Genomic DNA, 17760 nt, shown 5'->3' with positions numbered 1-17760 from the left:
CATAGGATGCCACATAGAAGCATGTTGGTTTAGGATTGAAAGGTTTATAGGAATGACTAGAAGAAGAACCAACAGGTCGCAGTCATAAAAACCTGCTGGCTACTCCTATATTTTCAATGTACTTTGACTTTAAGAGTCAATAGATCATAATGTTGTCAACTGACTCATCTGAAATAGATTGAGTGCATGTGAATCTGTTTGTTTAGGGTGGAGTGGGCCTGTAAAGTACAGAATGAGTGTTCTCATACATGAAGAGACCTACTCATGAAGAGTCATAAAACGGGTCAGTGATAGTGATGAGCACCGTGAGTGACAATGTGAAGCATGGTGGTGACTCTGTGGAGGTCCGCTTGGCACTGATGCTGTCGCTCCACTGGCTCTGTTCCGAGTGACGTAGCTTTTAGAACTAATGAGGGAATATTAGAAATACAAAACAAATTACAAGTTGAAATTGTGTTATTATAGGAGTTTAAAATCTAAACAATGCTTTTTGATTTAGGCACTGTGGTAGCAACTGTACTAAATGTCTTTGTTGTGGTTGTAATTATTGATGCATGAAAACAAGTGAAGTAAATGACAGATAGGGAAGTCATATTAAAAGTGTATATACAGGTTGTAGCCTAGGCTGTAGTGTAGTAGGCTATGTAAAAGATACATGTGTAAATTGTCTGAATACTGAGATTGGCTAGAGCCAATAGAAGTGCTTTGACAAGAAGAACCGTGACCAACATAATGGCTATTTGAAAACCCAGTCGGTTTCTTTGGCAGCACTGTCTACCTGCAAAGACCAGCAAATAGTCACAGAAATCATCCAATTCATCTCAGTACAGGATTCATCGTTAACATCCACACTACAAAAAAAAACATTTGTTTGGTTGAGAATTTTAACCAGATGCAGCTTCTGCTTAGCCAAACCATTAGCATTGTCATTTATGGTGGAGAAATTACAAGATGATGTTATAGTACTGTTATTGCATCAAATGGTTGTTTTATGCATTAGAATAGGGTTCTATTAGTACACGCTTATCTGTGTCTGTGTGACCTGAGAGGAGTCTTTGAGGCTCAACGCTGACAATTGATTTATGAATGGCTTGGTGATAAAAACCTAAAAACTGCATTCCATAGCATGAGTTGGTGTTTGTGTATTATGAGGTACCAGGGAGAGATGTCTCGGGTAAGGATAATGAGGGGAACCTTGTTTTTGCGGGCCAGACCCTGGTTTCCACACAATGAAATGTCTTCACAGCAGATACTGTCTGCTGTGAATAATTTATATCTTTCATACAAATTCTAACCTTGTGACCCACTCCATACATCTGTTGTTTGACATGTAGACTAAGGTGGTGTATATTTGCTATAACGTATATTTGTGTTCTACAGATTGATTTTGAGTGTCATGCTGACATTCTCTGGGCTTCTTAGTGAAGTTTCCATTCCACTCATTTGAACTCTGGCTGTCTTTTCATTGTTTTTACTCATACATAGTCTCAAAAACTTCTGAGCTCTCAAGTGCTTTCAGTGTACACTCCTCTCCTTCCTCTGATTCTAAGGGACTCATTTTAAGAATTAATTATACAATTAGTTGTATAAAATCAGGTTTGTTTAAATCTACCTGTTAGAAGACTGTTGACAATTAAATTGTTCATCAATAATATTGTATTAATTTATGTCGGCATTAGGAAATTGTAAAGGAATGAAAAAAAACAACATTGTCTTTGTCCCCCAAAATGTTTTATTATGAACTTTGGAACAAGGTTCTTGTTAATAAGTCAATTCTATTTTGTCTTAACAGTAGTAATAAACAATTCATTGTACACAATTCAGAAAAGATAAACAATAAAAATAACTCAAACATCTTTCAGGAGGCCCACGCAACTTTTAGTTGAAGTCTGTGCCTCCTCACATGTAGGTGGTTAGCTTGGGCCTCCTCGTGGAGGTAGTTGGTCTGGGCCTGCTCGCAGAGATAGTTGTAACAGATGCCCTTGGTCCTGGACCTATTTGATTCCCTGAGGGCGGTGAAGAAGGCAGGCAGGCAGCAGCACACCTCCCAGGCCCTGTCTAGCTGCACCCCTGATCCGGATAGGGTGCACCGCCCTCAGGTAACGGAACGCTATCCCCTTGTCCATCAGACAGCAAACGCGTTCGCTGCAGAGGTAGTGGTAGGGCCTGGTAGGAGGGGTTGGGTGTGTCCCCTCGCTTGCGGCGGCTGGAGTGGACGTCGGAGAGGGTGTCGGCACACTCGAGGAACTAGAGCTGGCGGCCGTTGGCTTGGCGGGGCTGGAAAGAAGTGATGTAACGCCGGCTGGGGATCTGGTAGGGAGAGGGAACGAGGGTGCTCAAGGCTTATAGGTCACAATAACAGTATAGGTGAAAAGCAAAGGAAATATAAAACTCCTACCGATAACAGTTATTTCTAACAATCACGTGGTTCGTTAAGTCTGAGATCCTGAGTAGTCAAAACAATGGCTTTGTTTTGGTGGACTACAAAATACAACCTAAAACCAGCATTATCTCATAATTCTACCGACATTCTAATGACTATTTACTGATAAGAGTCAAGTTCATGCTACAGTATGTAATCTGTAGCAGTATGTAATCTGATGTTACCTAGGTTTCATTCAAACTTTCTTTGTATTTTGTATTTATTTTTGGTCTCACTCTGTCTCCCACTCTCTCCACACCTCTAACTCTCTATGTCCCCCTCCTTCCACCAAGAGGTTACCCTCCCTACTCTCCCCTCCGCATACTCCCTTTTCAACCCTCTCCCTGTCTCATCCGTCTCTGCAGCAGCTCCATCCAGGTGCTTCAGACGTGGGACACGGTGGACTCTGACACCCTGAAGCGGAAGGCCTGGATGATGAAGGGAGGGTTCTGGATGGAAATCAAGAGAGAGAAACGGGGTATCAAAAATAAGTGCTCAATTGATGTAACAATCAGGATGGGGTCAATTCAGTTTTCAATTCAGGCAATTCAGGTGGTGAACTGAAATTCACTTCATGCATTGAAAATTCCCCATTGTTCTCTATATGGACTGTATGATTCCTGAATGGAAAACTGGATTGACTTCAACCACAACAAATGTTTTTTGCCATCCTTTGTAAGTGAATCTAGGTAAATAAATAGGGTGACACCTAGTGGCAGTTTTGTGCTACAGCAGTTGACTATCAGGGGGAAGGGAGTGAGAAAGAGGGAGAGATGACACATTACCCATGCCCAGTGGCGGTTCTGGAAGGGGGAGGGGGGGGGGGGTGGCAGTGCCCCTGTGACAACATTTTGGACCCCCTTGTGGCTCCCCTAAATGTTGTATATGAAATAATTTTTACATAACTAATTTTTGTTATTGTTCTTTATTTACATCCGTTATTAGACAGTGGCAACGATGATGATTATGAACATGATATTTTGCCTGCTAATGCCTGCAATGCAGTGAAGAAAACGATGACAACAATAATGTAACTGGCCCCTCTAACAGTACAACTGGCCCCAGCTTTCCCCCCCCCCCCAGTTGAAATGGTCTAGAACCGCCACTGCCCATGCCATTGTTTACTCAGCATTTCTTAAAGTAAGGGTCGCGATCCAAAGTGGGTCGCGACGTAAAATGCATAATTATTTCATTAATTACCGGAATTGATTTGGCCAAGTGCAACTGCGCTGTCGGTTCAGTGCGCTCTCTGCTTAGCAGCGGTCTCTGCTCAGTTTGGCAGCTGCGCGAGAGGTAGATGCCCGTGTGCTTCACGGTTTACCGGATCTTTTTTTCTGCAGTTTTCTTGAAGATCACTCCGCGACCCACACGCTGCAGCGCTGTCGTTCAAGTCACTGACTTGTTATTCCCACTCGCCATCACTGACCGCTGTCATGAAATAGACTCATGTTAGCCACAAGTTCTGACTGAGCTCAATCGTCATGAAACGCAAATACAGTGATGACTTTTTGTCTCTTTCATACAAACTTTGAGAAATAACAAGTTGTCCCCACAATGTGTTTTGTGTGGCGAAGTGCGTAGTAATGAGTCTCTCATAACGAACAAATTAATAAAACGACACGTCCTGACCAAACATTCAGGCACAACATGAAGGTAAACCCAGGGAGTTCTTTCAGAACAGGGCTAAATGCTTCAGGAAACAGTGCTTCGAAAGTGAAAAAGTAAGTCAACTAGCAAGGCATTGTTGTCATTTTATAACAGGTGATGATAAGCAGAAATAAGGGAGTACTATCTCTCATGGTAGTAACGTTAGATGTGAGTTTCTCTTTCAAACAATCCCCTTGCCTTGTAACGTTACACAGCTAATAGCAAACATTAGCCAAAGCAAGCTAACTACTGATAGTGCAACCCATAGTAACAGTACAGATGAAGATGAAAAATGATCAGGCCTAGTGTACATTTTACTGTAGAAATGATTGTTGAAAACAAGTCTAGGTTGGAACTGTTGCTGTTAAAATACAATTAATAATTTTGATTCTGAACTGGAATAAACTGATTGAAGCAAGATGCTTTTTGAGGCAAACACTCACACATTTCTGGGTTGTTCATCTACAGCAGGAAGCGGTCTCCTGCCTGACTGAGAAAGCAGTAGATGTTCTGGTCCAGTTTGGCACCACATACTCGAGAACCCTGACTTGCATGGGTATGGAACGCCGTTTGGGTCTTTGACGTGCATCTTTTTGACACACAACGACCCAAACTGTGTTCCATACTCAAGTACAGAAACAGTCTCAATGCTGAGCATGACCTCAGTGTTGAACTGTCAAAAACTGAGTCCAGAATAGACATGGTTGTTGAAAACTTCAACCAGCCACACACCTCTCATTAGGACTGTGTGTATGTGTGTGTTTTCTGGTCTACGTGATCGTGATCAATCAGTTTATTCCAGTTCAGAATAAAAAAATATGCATTTTAACAGCAACAGTTCCAACCTAGACTTTCTTTCAACAATAATCTATACAGTAAGATGTACAGTAGGCCTGAATTTTTTTAATCTGTACTGTTACTTAGGGTTGCACAATCAAAAAGCCTGTGTGTGTGTGTGTGTTCTGTTATACATCTGTGTGATGTGATCAATCAATTTATTCCAGTTCAGAAGGAAATGATTTCTTGTATTTTAACAGCAACAGTTCCAACCTAGACAGGTATGTAAGAGTGTTTTTAATAAGGAAAAATAAACATAAAAATAAATTTATGGGTATTTCATTGTTATTTGTTTTTGTCTATATTGCTTTTTTTTTTTTTTTAGGCATAAGGTCAATGAAATGTACCGATATTTGGGTCCCAGGAAAACACAGAATTTCTAATTTGGATCCCAGGCTGAAAAAGTTTAAGAACCCCTGGTCTACATTACTACTCTACTGTATATTGTCCAAATGGACAAATCGGTCATAATTTGTAATTACACTGTACACTTCTTCTTCGCTATCCTCCCTTCCCTCTCTTGCCTATTTGGTCTCCAGACTTTCTTTGGTTTCTTCTTCTTTACCTGCTCTCCCTTCTCCTCCTCTTCTTCTATGAGGCGGGGCGGACACAAATATATGCAGATATAGAGTTTTTTTATTACCATTTGACAAACCCTATTGAACAAATTCGGTTATGAAAAAGTATTTTTTAAGCACTGCTGTCTTTTTTATATGTATTAGCCAAAAGTGTCTACTGTCTAAAGCAGGGTTTCCCAAATGGGGTAAGCTGAGCCACCCTTGTTTCTGGGAAACCATACACAAAATGTATAATTTTACTAAATATTTAGGAAGAGGTCATCATCCGTGAAGGAAGAAACCACATGGAAAAGTCGTAAGCAAGTTAGGTAAAAATACAATGAAAATTAAAACTCTAAACCAATGTAGATCATTTCAATGATGCACTATGCTGAAATCGCTCCACCAATTCCTAGTTACTGTAACGGCAGCCTTCCCTCTCTTCACGAGAAGAGAGGGTGTAACAGGGATCGGACCAACACGCAGCGCAGTTTGTGCTCAACATATTTAATTACGAAAATACTGTGAACACTAAACAAATACAAAATAACAAATGTGGCAAACCGATACAGTTCTAGCTGGTGCAGAGAAAACACAAAGACAGGAAACAACCACCCACAAAATCCCAACACAAAACAAGCTACCTATATATGATTCCCAATCAGAGACAACACAAAACATCTGCCTCTGAGTGAGAACCATATTAGGCCAAACATAGAAACAGACAAACTAGACACACAACATAGAATGCCCACCCAGCTCACGTCCTGACCATCACTAAAACAAGCAAAACACATAAGAACTATGGTCAGGACGTGACAGTTACTCAAATTATAATAGTTCCCCTAACAAGCAAGTATAGTGTAGAGAATCATTGTACCATCTAAACCGCTGTGAAATATATTTTCCATAACCCAAAATATTGCATGTTCAGCTGTTTGAAGCTGGTATACCAAACGGAAAGAGCGGGAAGCATAGAAATAACACCATAGAACAGATCCATCGCTTCTTAAACTTGCTTTTCATGAGAATGGCAGATCTATAACTCACATTTCTATGTTCATCTATCACTCACATTTCTATGTAAATTTGGTTGGGTTGCCCAAAAAGTTACATATTGCAGCTTTAAGATTGTTCTATAGGTGCGTTGGGGTCTATATAAGCTTCAATATGAGGTCCTAAACATAGAATGAAAGTACATCCTTTAGGGTGTGTGGGCTAATAGAGCCTATGGCAAGATGAGCAAATTAAAGTGTTTTCTTCCCAGGCGAAATGCAAGGCATTATCGCTGGGATATGTGTTAAAAACTATAAAGTGTTTGTTAGGTGTTAAGCCTGTTTTAAAATAAGCTTAAATGACAAAATGACTGGCCCAAATAGTGTTTGGGAAATAAAGATAGACGTGGTTTTAAAAAGGTAGTAGTAATATTTCATTCAGTATATACATTTGTATGTCCTGCGGCTCAATTTACCCCATTCCCAGGAGCAAGCTATGTTTTCAAAACGGCAATGTTTACATGAATTCCGAGTATATCCAGGGATACACAACATCCTGAAGTATATGTAGATATCTTTGTTAGAAAGAATAGTATAATTCCATTAATGGAATGATGCTGAATGTAAAAAAAAGGCTCAAATTATCCCACTCTACCCTATGGACTAGGGCCTACATTGTGGTAGGAAAGTGTCTCTAGGCTATATTGTTTGTGTACTGTCTAGTGTTTAGTGTCATGGGGATGTTTTTGGATTGTATATCTACTAGACGTCGACCGATTATGATTTTTCAACACCGATACTGATTATTGGAGTACCCAAAAAAGCCGATACCGATTAATCGGCCGATTTTGATTTTTTTGTTGTTGTAATAATGACAATTACAACAATACTGAATGAACACTTATTTTAACTTAACATAATACATCAATAAAATCAATTTAGCCTCAAATAAATAATGAAACATGTTCAATTTGGTTTAAATAATGCAAAAACAAAGTGTTGGAGAAGAAAGTAAAAGTGCAATATGTGCCATGTAAAAAAGCTAACGTTTAATTTCCTTGCTCAGAACATGAGAACATATGAAAGCTGGTGGTTCCTTTTAACATGAGTCTTCAATATTCCCAGGTAAGAAGTTTTAGGTTGTAGTTATTATAGGACTATTTCTCTCTATACCATTTGTATTTCATATACTTTTGACTATTGGATGTTCTTATAGGCACTTTAGTATTGCCAGTGTAACAGTATAGCTTCCGTCCCTCTCCTCGCCCCTACCTGGGCTCGAACCAGGAACACATCGACAACAGCCACCCTCGAAGCATCGTTACCCATCGCGCCACAAAAGTCACGGCCCTTGCAGAGCAAGGGGAACAACTACTCCAAGTCTCATTGAGAATGTTTTTTAGACTAGGAAAAGGCTTACGCTGTGTCCAGGAAACTGGCTCATAATGTTTCTAGTTTTAGGGAATTGTGATGATAAAACACGTCTTTCATCATTGCTCATCCTGCAAACAAAAGAGTGTCATAATTACCGGTGAAAGGATATGCTTTTGCAGGCTATAGTGGAGGACTTCTCACAACAGGGGAGTTACAACACATCTTCAAAGAGAGATGGTTCAGAAATGTCCAATTCCATTCATTTGGAATTGATGGTATGGGATGTGGATCTTGACATAGGTCTAAAACATAATCTGACGTTAGATTTTGGAGTGGAATGTCCCTTTAACTAGCTAGCTAGTAGTACCCATATCTTGCTTCAATTCTGAGGTCAACAAGATAACTCATTAGATAGCCTTGGTTTTCACAGACATGAGAAGCCATTTAGCTCCCTAGCTATCTAGTTACTTTGAACAACTGCCGTGCTTCGTGGTTGCTTTCAGAGAATGGAAATGTTGGATAGCCACAGGCATCGTCTCCGCTCACTAAGCACTTAGTTTTCACTTGTGTTTTTTAACTACTGGAATGGAGCAAAATGCTACATTGCTACATTTTCGGTTCGTGCACCAATTAATTACACGTTTAGGGCATTGCATCGTCACTCAATACAGTAGTTATCGATTGCTAATTGCTACAAATAGTCCAATAGTTATCCCCCCCACGTAACATGGTCGACCAAGTTGTAAAAAAAACCTAAAAAAACAGTATAGCGTCAAACAAGCAAAAATGTTTGAATGAAAAAAACAATCATCTTCAACATCAGGTGCCTTCTTTATTGAGATGCACAGAGACTTACTAGAAAATACTTGTTTTACACTAGAAAAGCTAAGTTGATTACATAATGTAGTTTTATCCACACCACAGTCAGATGAAGTACATTTTCATTGATTAATTTGACAATTGGTAAGAGACAATATATTACTAAAATGTATTTGTAAAGAAAACATGACATCTTGAAGACAAGGAATTCAACACACATACAGTGAGTGCCCAAAGTATTGGGACAGTACATTTTTTGTTTTGGCTCTGTAATCCAGCACTTTGGATTTGAAATGATACAGTGACTACGAGGTTAAAGTGCAGACTTTCATCTTTAATTTGAGTGTATTTTCATTTATATCGGGTGAACCATTCAGAAATTACAGCACTTTTTGTATATAGTACCCCCATTTTAGGGGACCAAAAGTGTTGTGACAAATTCACTTAAATGTGTATTAAAGTAGTAGTATTTGGTCAAGCTTGTGTGAGATATTATACCTCTCTCCAGTCCAGTTTCCAGAACACAATATCTATCTTCTTGTAGAACTCCTTGCGGAAATGCTCCCGCAACTGTAACAAAAATATGGACAGACTCAGTTTTGTATTCGGTGTGTTGTAGGAAAACATTCCATTTGATTTACTCTGTATAGTCTTTGTATTGTGTATGTGATGGGGGAAAACATATGACACTGAACTTCGGTAAGTTTTTTTTCTATTTACTCTTACAAGCATCCCTGTTGCTGATTTTTTTTAAATCAAAGATTGTTCTTGCAATGATCCTGATACAGTATGCGGTTGTCCCACCAATTCATTGCAAGTGGCTCTGGATAGGAGAGTCTGCTAAAAATGACTACAATGTACATACGTAATGTGATTAAAAGGTGTGGTGATGAATGCCATGTGATTGGAGGATTTGATGATGATGACCTCACCTTTGACAGGACCTCTGACTGTGTGTGGTTGTCCTCACAGTAAAGGGGTTTGCTGGAGGAACACTTCATGGTAATAGTCAGAACCCTCTCCTTATGAACTGGCAGAGACAGAGAGAGAGAGGAGAGAGAAAGGGCAATATAGAGATGTAGGGAGTTGAGATGTAAGGGAGTGATGATTAGCAAAAACAAAGACAAACATAGTCACTATTATTATTACATTTGTAAACAAGATATTGTTACAGAAAATGTAAATATGTCTGACATGGTAAATCATTTACTTGTCATCTGTGATACTGTGACCGGACTGCTTTCCTGGGTTCCCGCCTTCACTCGTACTTCGAAGTCATAGTTGGTCCCAGCATGCAACCCATGAAATATATAGGTGGTGGCATTCTTCACAGTCTCATTCTTTGTCAAATTCCAGAATTCAGTGGTGTATTTGACCAGGTACGTCAGTTCTACGCCTTGGGATGCCTTGGGGGCTCCCCATGACAGGGTGATATTACTCTCAGTGACGGAGTCGATTTTGGCTGGTTCCGGTGGGACAGGAACTATGGGTGAGAAAAATATTGACTAGACGTCAACATTAAAAAGTCAAAATTTCTATCCCCTTGGCTTTTTTATTCGACCAGTATATATACACTTAGGTCCTGTATAGGAGCGTCTGCTAACAAGGGCCCCAAGTCCAGTGGAAGCAAAATATCTCCATAACATCAGAGATCCACGCGCACATTTTAAAATAGGAATGGGGTTCTTTTCTGCACATGCATCTTTCTTTCGACGCAAAACCCACCACTGTGTGCATGGTCGAGGGAACTCTATTTTCATGTCATCTGACCATAGCACCAGTTCCAATCCAAGTACCAATGGCATTTAACAAACTCCAAGCGTTTACATTTGTTGGATGACATGAAAATAGAGGTCTTTGGCCACGCACACCAGTGGTCGGTTTCGCCATGAAAGAAAGATGCATATGCAGAAGAAAAAAAACATTCCTACTGTAGTATGGTGGTGGATCTTTGATGTTATGGGGCTATTTTGCTTCCACTGGTCCTAGGGGCCTTGTTAAGGTCAATGGCATTAGCTTTACCCAGTTCTAGGACATTTAGCCAAACATGTGGTTGCCTCTGCCAGGAGGCTGAAACCTGGCCTCGGGTGGTTCTTTCAGCAAGACAATAACCCCATGCACACATTCAAATCCACAAAGAAATTGTTAATTGACCACAAAATCAACGTTTTGCAATGACCATCTCAGTCTCCGGACTTGAACCCCATTGAAAACCTGTGGTTTTAATTGAAGAAGGCAGTCCCTTGGCACATACGAAGGATATCAAGGATCTGGAAGGTTTCTGTATGGAGGAATGGTTTAAGATCCCTCCCAATGTGTTCTCCAATCTCATAAAACATTTTAGAAAAAGGCTCAGTGCCATTATCCTCACAAGACGAGGTATTGAAAACAGGTGGCAATAATTTTGACCCCCATCTTTTAAAGAAAAAATATATATTACTTGTAAAACAAAACAAAAAATAGTATGAAATAATATAATTTCCCCAAAATGTTGAGCATACATTATAGCTCAGTATTTGTACAGTCATTTTTGCTCATCTTTATCAACGGTGCCAATCCTTTTGGACCTGACTGTGTTCATCTATTCAAAGAGCGAGAGAGAGAGAAAAAGGGAGTTAAACTAACAACTCACGAGTGAAAACTGTTCTGTTCCTTGGTTGGCTCTTGAGATACCCATTCAGAGTGGTGACTGTCACTGTATATTCGGCTCCTGCCTTCAGTCCCGTGAAGGAGAGAGGACTGGCGTTTTGCTCCTTTTTTTCGACTTCCTGTTCCAAGGCGGTTAGATTGAGCTGAACGCTGAAAGTCTCGTAGTTGCCCTCGGGAGCTGTCCAGGTCACCTTGATGGTGTACGCAGCAGGGACCAACTCTAAGTCAGCAACGTCACCTGGACCTATGGGGGTGAGAGGGAAGAGAGGAGGGGGGTGGAGATTAATGTGAGACAAGGGAAAATACATTACAGTAACATATTGAGTGCATAATAATGGTAGCAAGAAAGTATTAGGCTATTCCAATGATAATATACAGTTATTATACATCATTCACAAAGATACTATCCAACATACCAATCAAGCAACCCATCAACAAATCAACCACCCAAACAACCACTCAAACATCCAATCAACTAATGCCTCATTATCCTGGGTAAAATGTCCCCTTAATACAGATCTCGGATCAACTGCCCCTTCCCAAATCCTAACCTCAACCATTAGTTGTCTAGGGGCAACTTCTCCCAACACCATTATCATCTGTCCAAACTCACTGGTGAAGGCCATCACGGTGCTGGGCTCTCCTTTCACTAACGCGTCGGGCACCAGTGCTACCACACTCATCCAGAGCTTGGCGCCTGGCGGCAACTTCGGCACCCTTATACTTGTATCGATCACGTTTATGTTGATCAGCGTTCTATAAATAAACAAGCAATGGCCTTGCGTCAATACTGTTCACGCACTCTTGTCTTGTAGATCAGAGACTGTTCTATGTTCCATATAGCTGGAGAATGGAGTGTGTTCTATTCATTACATTTCTATGTGAATTCCCAGGTCATTTTCAATGCATTTGGTGCTTTCAAGACAACTGGGAACTTGGAAAAATAAATAATTCCAGTTGTTTTGAAAGTGGCAATTTCCTGATTGTTCCCAAGGTTCCCATGATCCCACAGGGGGAAAAAACATCTGGGTCTTTTGATTTATAAAAACATTAGCAGTAAATAGTCAAATGGCATGTGTTTGGTTTGGGCTACATGAACTATGATAGCCTACATACTTGATGGCAGCCTACATACAGTACTTGTTACTGTTCTATGGTAGCCTACAAACTTGTTATTGACGTTTTCTTCATGCAAGACTTCCACACTGAACCCAGAGATATTCCCTGCAGGCGGCTCCCATTGGAGGTGGACAGAGTCAGTAGTAGGATCAGACGCGTTTAACTTTGACACCTTTCCTGGCTCTGAAGGGGAGAAAAGAGATCAGTGTGTGTGTAAATTGCACTGGTAATGTACAAATATGAATCCATGAAACTGATTTGGGGTCAGTTGCATCCTAACCTTTAAATTATAATTACATGTCGGATTTACTTTCTCAATGGAATGAAATTAAAGTGGCAAGTCTTATTTACTGTTTACAGAAACGTCTACAGAAACGTTCCTCTAGGAAAACCAGTCAAACATTTGCAAAGGAAAAACAACAAACAACAGTGCTCTAACTTACTGGTGTAGGAGGAGATGTTCAGTGGGTCTCCCTCGATGGAATCGTCCTCCACTTTGGCGTTGACCTCAAATATGTAGTTCCCCCCCGGTATCAGGCCTTTGACCACGGCGCTCTCTGTGTGTGTGGTCATTTTCAGATGAGGTTGACCCCTCACCTGAATGTAGTAGAAGTCACGGTTGCCCTCAGGAGCGGACCAGGACAGGGAGATGTTTGTTTCTGAGACCTTGGTGACGTTGAGGGTTTTGATCACATCGGGCTCTGAGAGAGAATGCATGATCAGTAGTCAGCATTATCGTCATCTTCACTGATATCGATGTCTTAACATTGTTATACCATTATAATAACCATCTACGCATATAGTGCCATTAGAAAGTATTCATACCCCTAGACTTAATCCACATTTTGTTGTTACAGCCGGAACTCAAAATGTACTAAATGGATTTTTCTCACCCATCTACACAGAATGCCCCATAATGACAAAGTGAAAACATGTTTTTAGAAATGTTAGCAAATGTATTAAATTAAATACAGACATCTAATTTACATTAGTATACACAATACTTTGCTATGACTCTCCAAATTGAGTTTAGGTGCATCCAATTTCCTTTACTTATCCTCTAGATATCACTACAACTTTATTGGATTCCACCTGTGGCCAGTTCAAATGCTTGGGCATGATTTAGAAAGTAACACCTGTCTACACTCATCGGGACAGTTTATTAGGTACACCACCCCGTTCACAAAAATGAATCGCTCCTACAGACAGTGAGTTATGTGGCCGTGGCCTGCTATGTAAAGCAGGCAGAGGCATTCAGTTACTGCTCGATTGAACGTTTGAATGGGCAAAACAAGTGCCCTAAGCGACTTTGAGCGTGGTATGATCTTCGGTGCCAGGCACCCCGGATCTAGTATCTCAGAAACGGCCGCCCTCCTGGGCTTTTCACGCAAGACATTGTCTAAGGTTTACCGAGAATGGTGCGACAAAGAAAAAACATCCAGTCAGCGGCAGTCCTACGGGGGCAAACAGCTTGTTGATGAGAGGTCGAAGGAGAATGGCGAGAATCATGCAAGCTAACAGGCAGGCCACAAACAGACAAATAACAGTTCACAATTCATCTATCCTTGTCACGGGTGGCCTATTGCAGCAGACGACCACACCGGGTTCCACTCCTATCAGCTAAAAACAAGAAGAAGTGGCTCCAGTGGGCACACGATCACCAACACTGGACAATTGAAGAGTGAAAAATATTGCCTGGTGCGACGAATCCCAGTTCCTGTTACGTCATGCTGATGGCAGACTCAGGATTTGGCGTAAGCAGGATGGGTCCATGGACTGAGATGGGAGACCCTGCCAGAAGGACAACAGTCTCTACAGTACTTCACCAATCTGGGCTTTATGGTTGGGTGGCAAGAACAGAAGCTACTCCTTAGATCAGAGGTGGGCAGTTCCAGTCCTCGAGGGCCGGATTGGTGTCACAGTTTTGCCCCAACCCCAGCTAACACATCTGACTCCAATAATCACCAAATCATGATCTTCATGAGTCCATGGACCCATCCTGCCTGGTGTCAAAGGTACAGGCTGGTGGCGGTGGTGTACTGGTGTGGGGAATGTTTTTTCTGGGACAGGTTAGGTCCCTTGATACAAATTGAGCAACGATTGAACGCCACAGTGTATCTGAACATTGTTGCTGACCAAACCCAAGAGGATCTTTCAGATGAGATGGACTGTTCTCAGCATGAATGTACTGCCATCCAACCTGCAGCAACTGCGGAATGCCATTGCGTCAGAATGGACCAAAATCCCTGTGGAACATTTCTGATACCTTGTAGAATCCATGCCCTAAAGAATTCAGGCTGTTCTGGAAGCCAAGTGGGGGAACAACCCGGTTCTACATGGGTGTGCCTCAAACTCGCCGGTGAGTGTATATAAGGTCCCACAGTTGACAGTGCATGTCAGAGTAGTAACTATACCATGAAGTCCAAGGAACTGTCCGTAGATCTCCGAGAAAGAATTGTGATGAGGCATATACAGTGCATTCAGAAAGTATTTAGACCCCTTCCCTTTTTCCACATTTTGTTACCTTACAGCCTTATTCTAAAATGGATAAAATAAAATAAAATCATCATACATCTACACACAACACCCCATAATGACAAGGGCCTTGGTCAGGGAGATGACCAAGAACCCGATGGACAGAGCTCTAATGTTCTTCTGTGGAGATGGGAGAACCTTCCAGAAGGACAAACATCTCCACAGCACTCCACCCGTCAGGCCTTTATGGCAGAGTGGCCAGATGGAAGCCACTCCTCAGTTAAAGGCACATGACAGCCCACTTGGAGTTTGCCAAAAGGCACCAAAAGAACGTTCAGACCATGAGAAACAAGTTTCTCTGGTCTGATGAAACCAAGATTGAATTTTTTGGACAGAATGCCAGGCGTCACGTCTGGTGGAAACCTAGCACCATCCTTACGGTGAAGCCTGGTGGTGGCAGCACCAGGCTGTGGGGATGTTTTTCAGCAACAGGGACTAGGAGACTAGGCAAAGATTAACGGAGCGTACAGAGATCCTTGATGAAAACCTGCTCCAGAGCGATCAGGACCTCAGACTGGATCGAAGGTTCACCTTCCAACAGGACAACGACCCTAAGCACACAGTCAAGACAACGCAGTAGTGGCTTCGGGACAAGTCTCTCAATGTCCTTGAGTGGCCTAGCCAGAGCCTGGACTTGAATCCAATCGAACATCTCTGGAGAGAGCAGAAAATAGTGCAGCAACGCTCCCCGTCCAACCTGACAGAGCTTGAGAGGATCTGCAGAGAAGAATGGGAGAAACTCCCCAAATACAGGTGTGCCAAGCTTGTAGTGTCACACCCAAGAAGACTCAAGGCTGTAATCACTGCCAAAGGAGATTCAACAAAGTACTGAGTAAAGGATCTAAATACTTATTTAAATGTGATATCAGTTTTTTTTTATACAAAAACAAAAAAATGTTTTGCTTTGTCATTATGGGGTATTGTATGTAGATTGATGAGGGGAAAAAACTATTTAAGGATGTAACGTAACAAAATTTGGAAAAAGTCAAGGTGTACGAATGCACTGTATCTGGGGAAGAGTATAAAACAATTTCTAGAGTGTTGAAAGTTTCCAAGAGCACATGGTCTCCATCATTGGGAAATTGAAAAAATATGGAAGTACCCAGACTCTGCCTAGAGCTGGCTGTCCAACCAAACTGAGCAACCGGGCAAGAAGGACCTTGGTCATGGAGGTGACCAAGAACCCAATGACCACTCTGACAGAACTACAGAGTTCCTTGGCTGAGATGGGAGACCCTGCCAGAAGGACAACAGTCTCTACAGTACTTCATGGTTGGGTGGCAAGAACAGAAGCTACTCCTTAGATCAGAGGTGGGCAGTTCCAGTCCTCGAGGGCCGGATTGGTGTCACAGTTTTGCCCCAACCCCAGCTAACACACCTGACTCCAATAATCACCAAATCATGATCTTCAGTTTAGAATGCAATTTGATTAATCAGCTGTGTTTGCTAGGGATGGAGAAAAAGTGTGACACCAATCAGGCCCTCAAGGACTGGAGTTGCCCACCTCTGCCTTAGATAAAAGGCACATGACAGCATGCATGGAGTTTGCAAAAAGACACTTGAAAGACTCAGAGCCTAAGGCAAAATATTCTGTGGTCTGATGAGACTAAATGTAACTATTTGGCCTGAATGTAAAGCGCTATGTCTGGAGAAAACCATTCTAACACCATCCCTACAGTGAAGCATGGTGGTGGCAACGTCATGCTATGAGGGTGCTTTTCAGCAGCAGGACCTGGGAGACTGGTAAGGATAGAGGGAACAATGAATGGTGCCAAATACAGACAAATCCTTGATGAGAACCTGCTTCAGAGTGCAAACAACCCTAGGCTGGGGGCAACGATTTACATTCCAACATTGCAATGACCCCAAGCATACAGCCAAAGCAATGTGGGAATGGCTCCAGAACAAGAATGGGAAAGTCCTTGAGTGGCCCAGCCAATGCCCAGACTTGAATCCCATTGAAAATCTGTAGAAAGATTTTAAGATTGCTGTTCACCGCCACTCCCCATCTTGAGAAAATCTACAAGGAAGAATGGGAGAAAATCCCCAAATCCAGATGTGCAAAGCTGATACAAACCTACACAAGACTGGTCAATGCTTTAATCACCGCCAAAGATGCTTCTACAAAGTATTAACTCAGGGGTGTGAATACTTATGTAAATAAGATATTTCTGTATTTCATTTTCAATAAATGTGCAAAAATGTCTAAAAACATGTTTTCACTTTGTCATTATGGGGTATTGTGGGTGGAGGATTAAATATATATTTTTTTCAACCATTTAGAATTCAGGCTGTATGTAACAACAAAATGTGAAATTAGTCAAGGGGTATGAATACTTTCTGAAGGCACTGTACATGTAATTTCTATCTATCTAGCATCTACACTACTACAAGTTTTAGTTGTAGTTGTACAGTAGCAGTAGTATCAGTAATAGTGGTTGTAGCAGTCGCAGTAACAACAGTTGTAGTGGCCCTATTCAACAGAGACATTTGATACTAGTGCTATTCCCCATACTCACTGGTGTAGAAGGAGACGTTCTGTGGATTGAGGTCCCTTCCACACTTAATGGGGAACACCTGGACTTTGTACTGGGTGCCGGCGGTGAGGTTGGAAAGGTTGTAGGTCAAGTCAGTCCGGTTCAAGTTGCTGTGGTTTAGGGTCAGGTTGTAGTCAGAGGAGTTGACCTCCACCCTGTAGCCGCTGATGTCACCAGGCCCGCGGGTCCAGTGCAGAGTCCCGTTGTGTAGGGTCTTGTTGGTCATGGTGGCATTCCCGTAGAAACGGTCTACATACACAGGTGAGATG

General features: G+C 41.7%; 1 long non-coding RNA gene across 1 annotated transcript; it reads right to left on the bottom strand.

Annotated features, from left to right (window-relative positions):
- Positions 1-1709: 1709 nt before the first annotated feature.
- LOC129835792 (uncharacterized) lies at positions 1710-4069 on the bottom strand. Its single transcript, XR_008756538.1, has 2 exons — positions 3623-4069; positions 1710-2871 (listed from the first exon to the last, which is right to left on the bottom strand). It is a non-coding gene; the product is annotated as an uncharacterized LOC129835792 (long non-coding RNA).
- Positions 4070-17760: the final 13691 nt, after the last annotated feature.

The sequence above is a fragment of the Salvelinus fontinalis genome, chromosome 36 (assembly GCF_029448725.1).
Source record: "Salvelinus fontinalis isolate EN_2023a chromosome 36, ASM2944872v1, whole genome shotgun sequence".
NCBI lineage: Eukaryota > Metazoa > Chordata > Actinopteri > Salmoniformes > Salmonidae > Salvelinus > Salvelinus fontinalis.
This window is presented reverse-complemented; position numbering and strand designations above follow the sequence as displayed.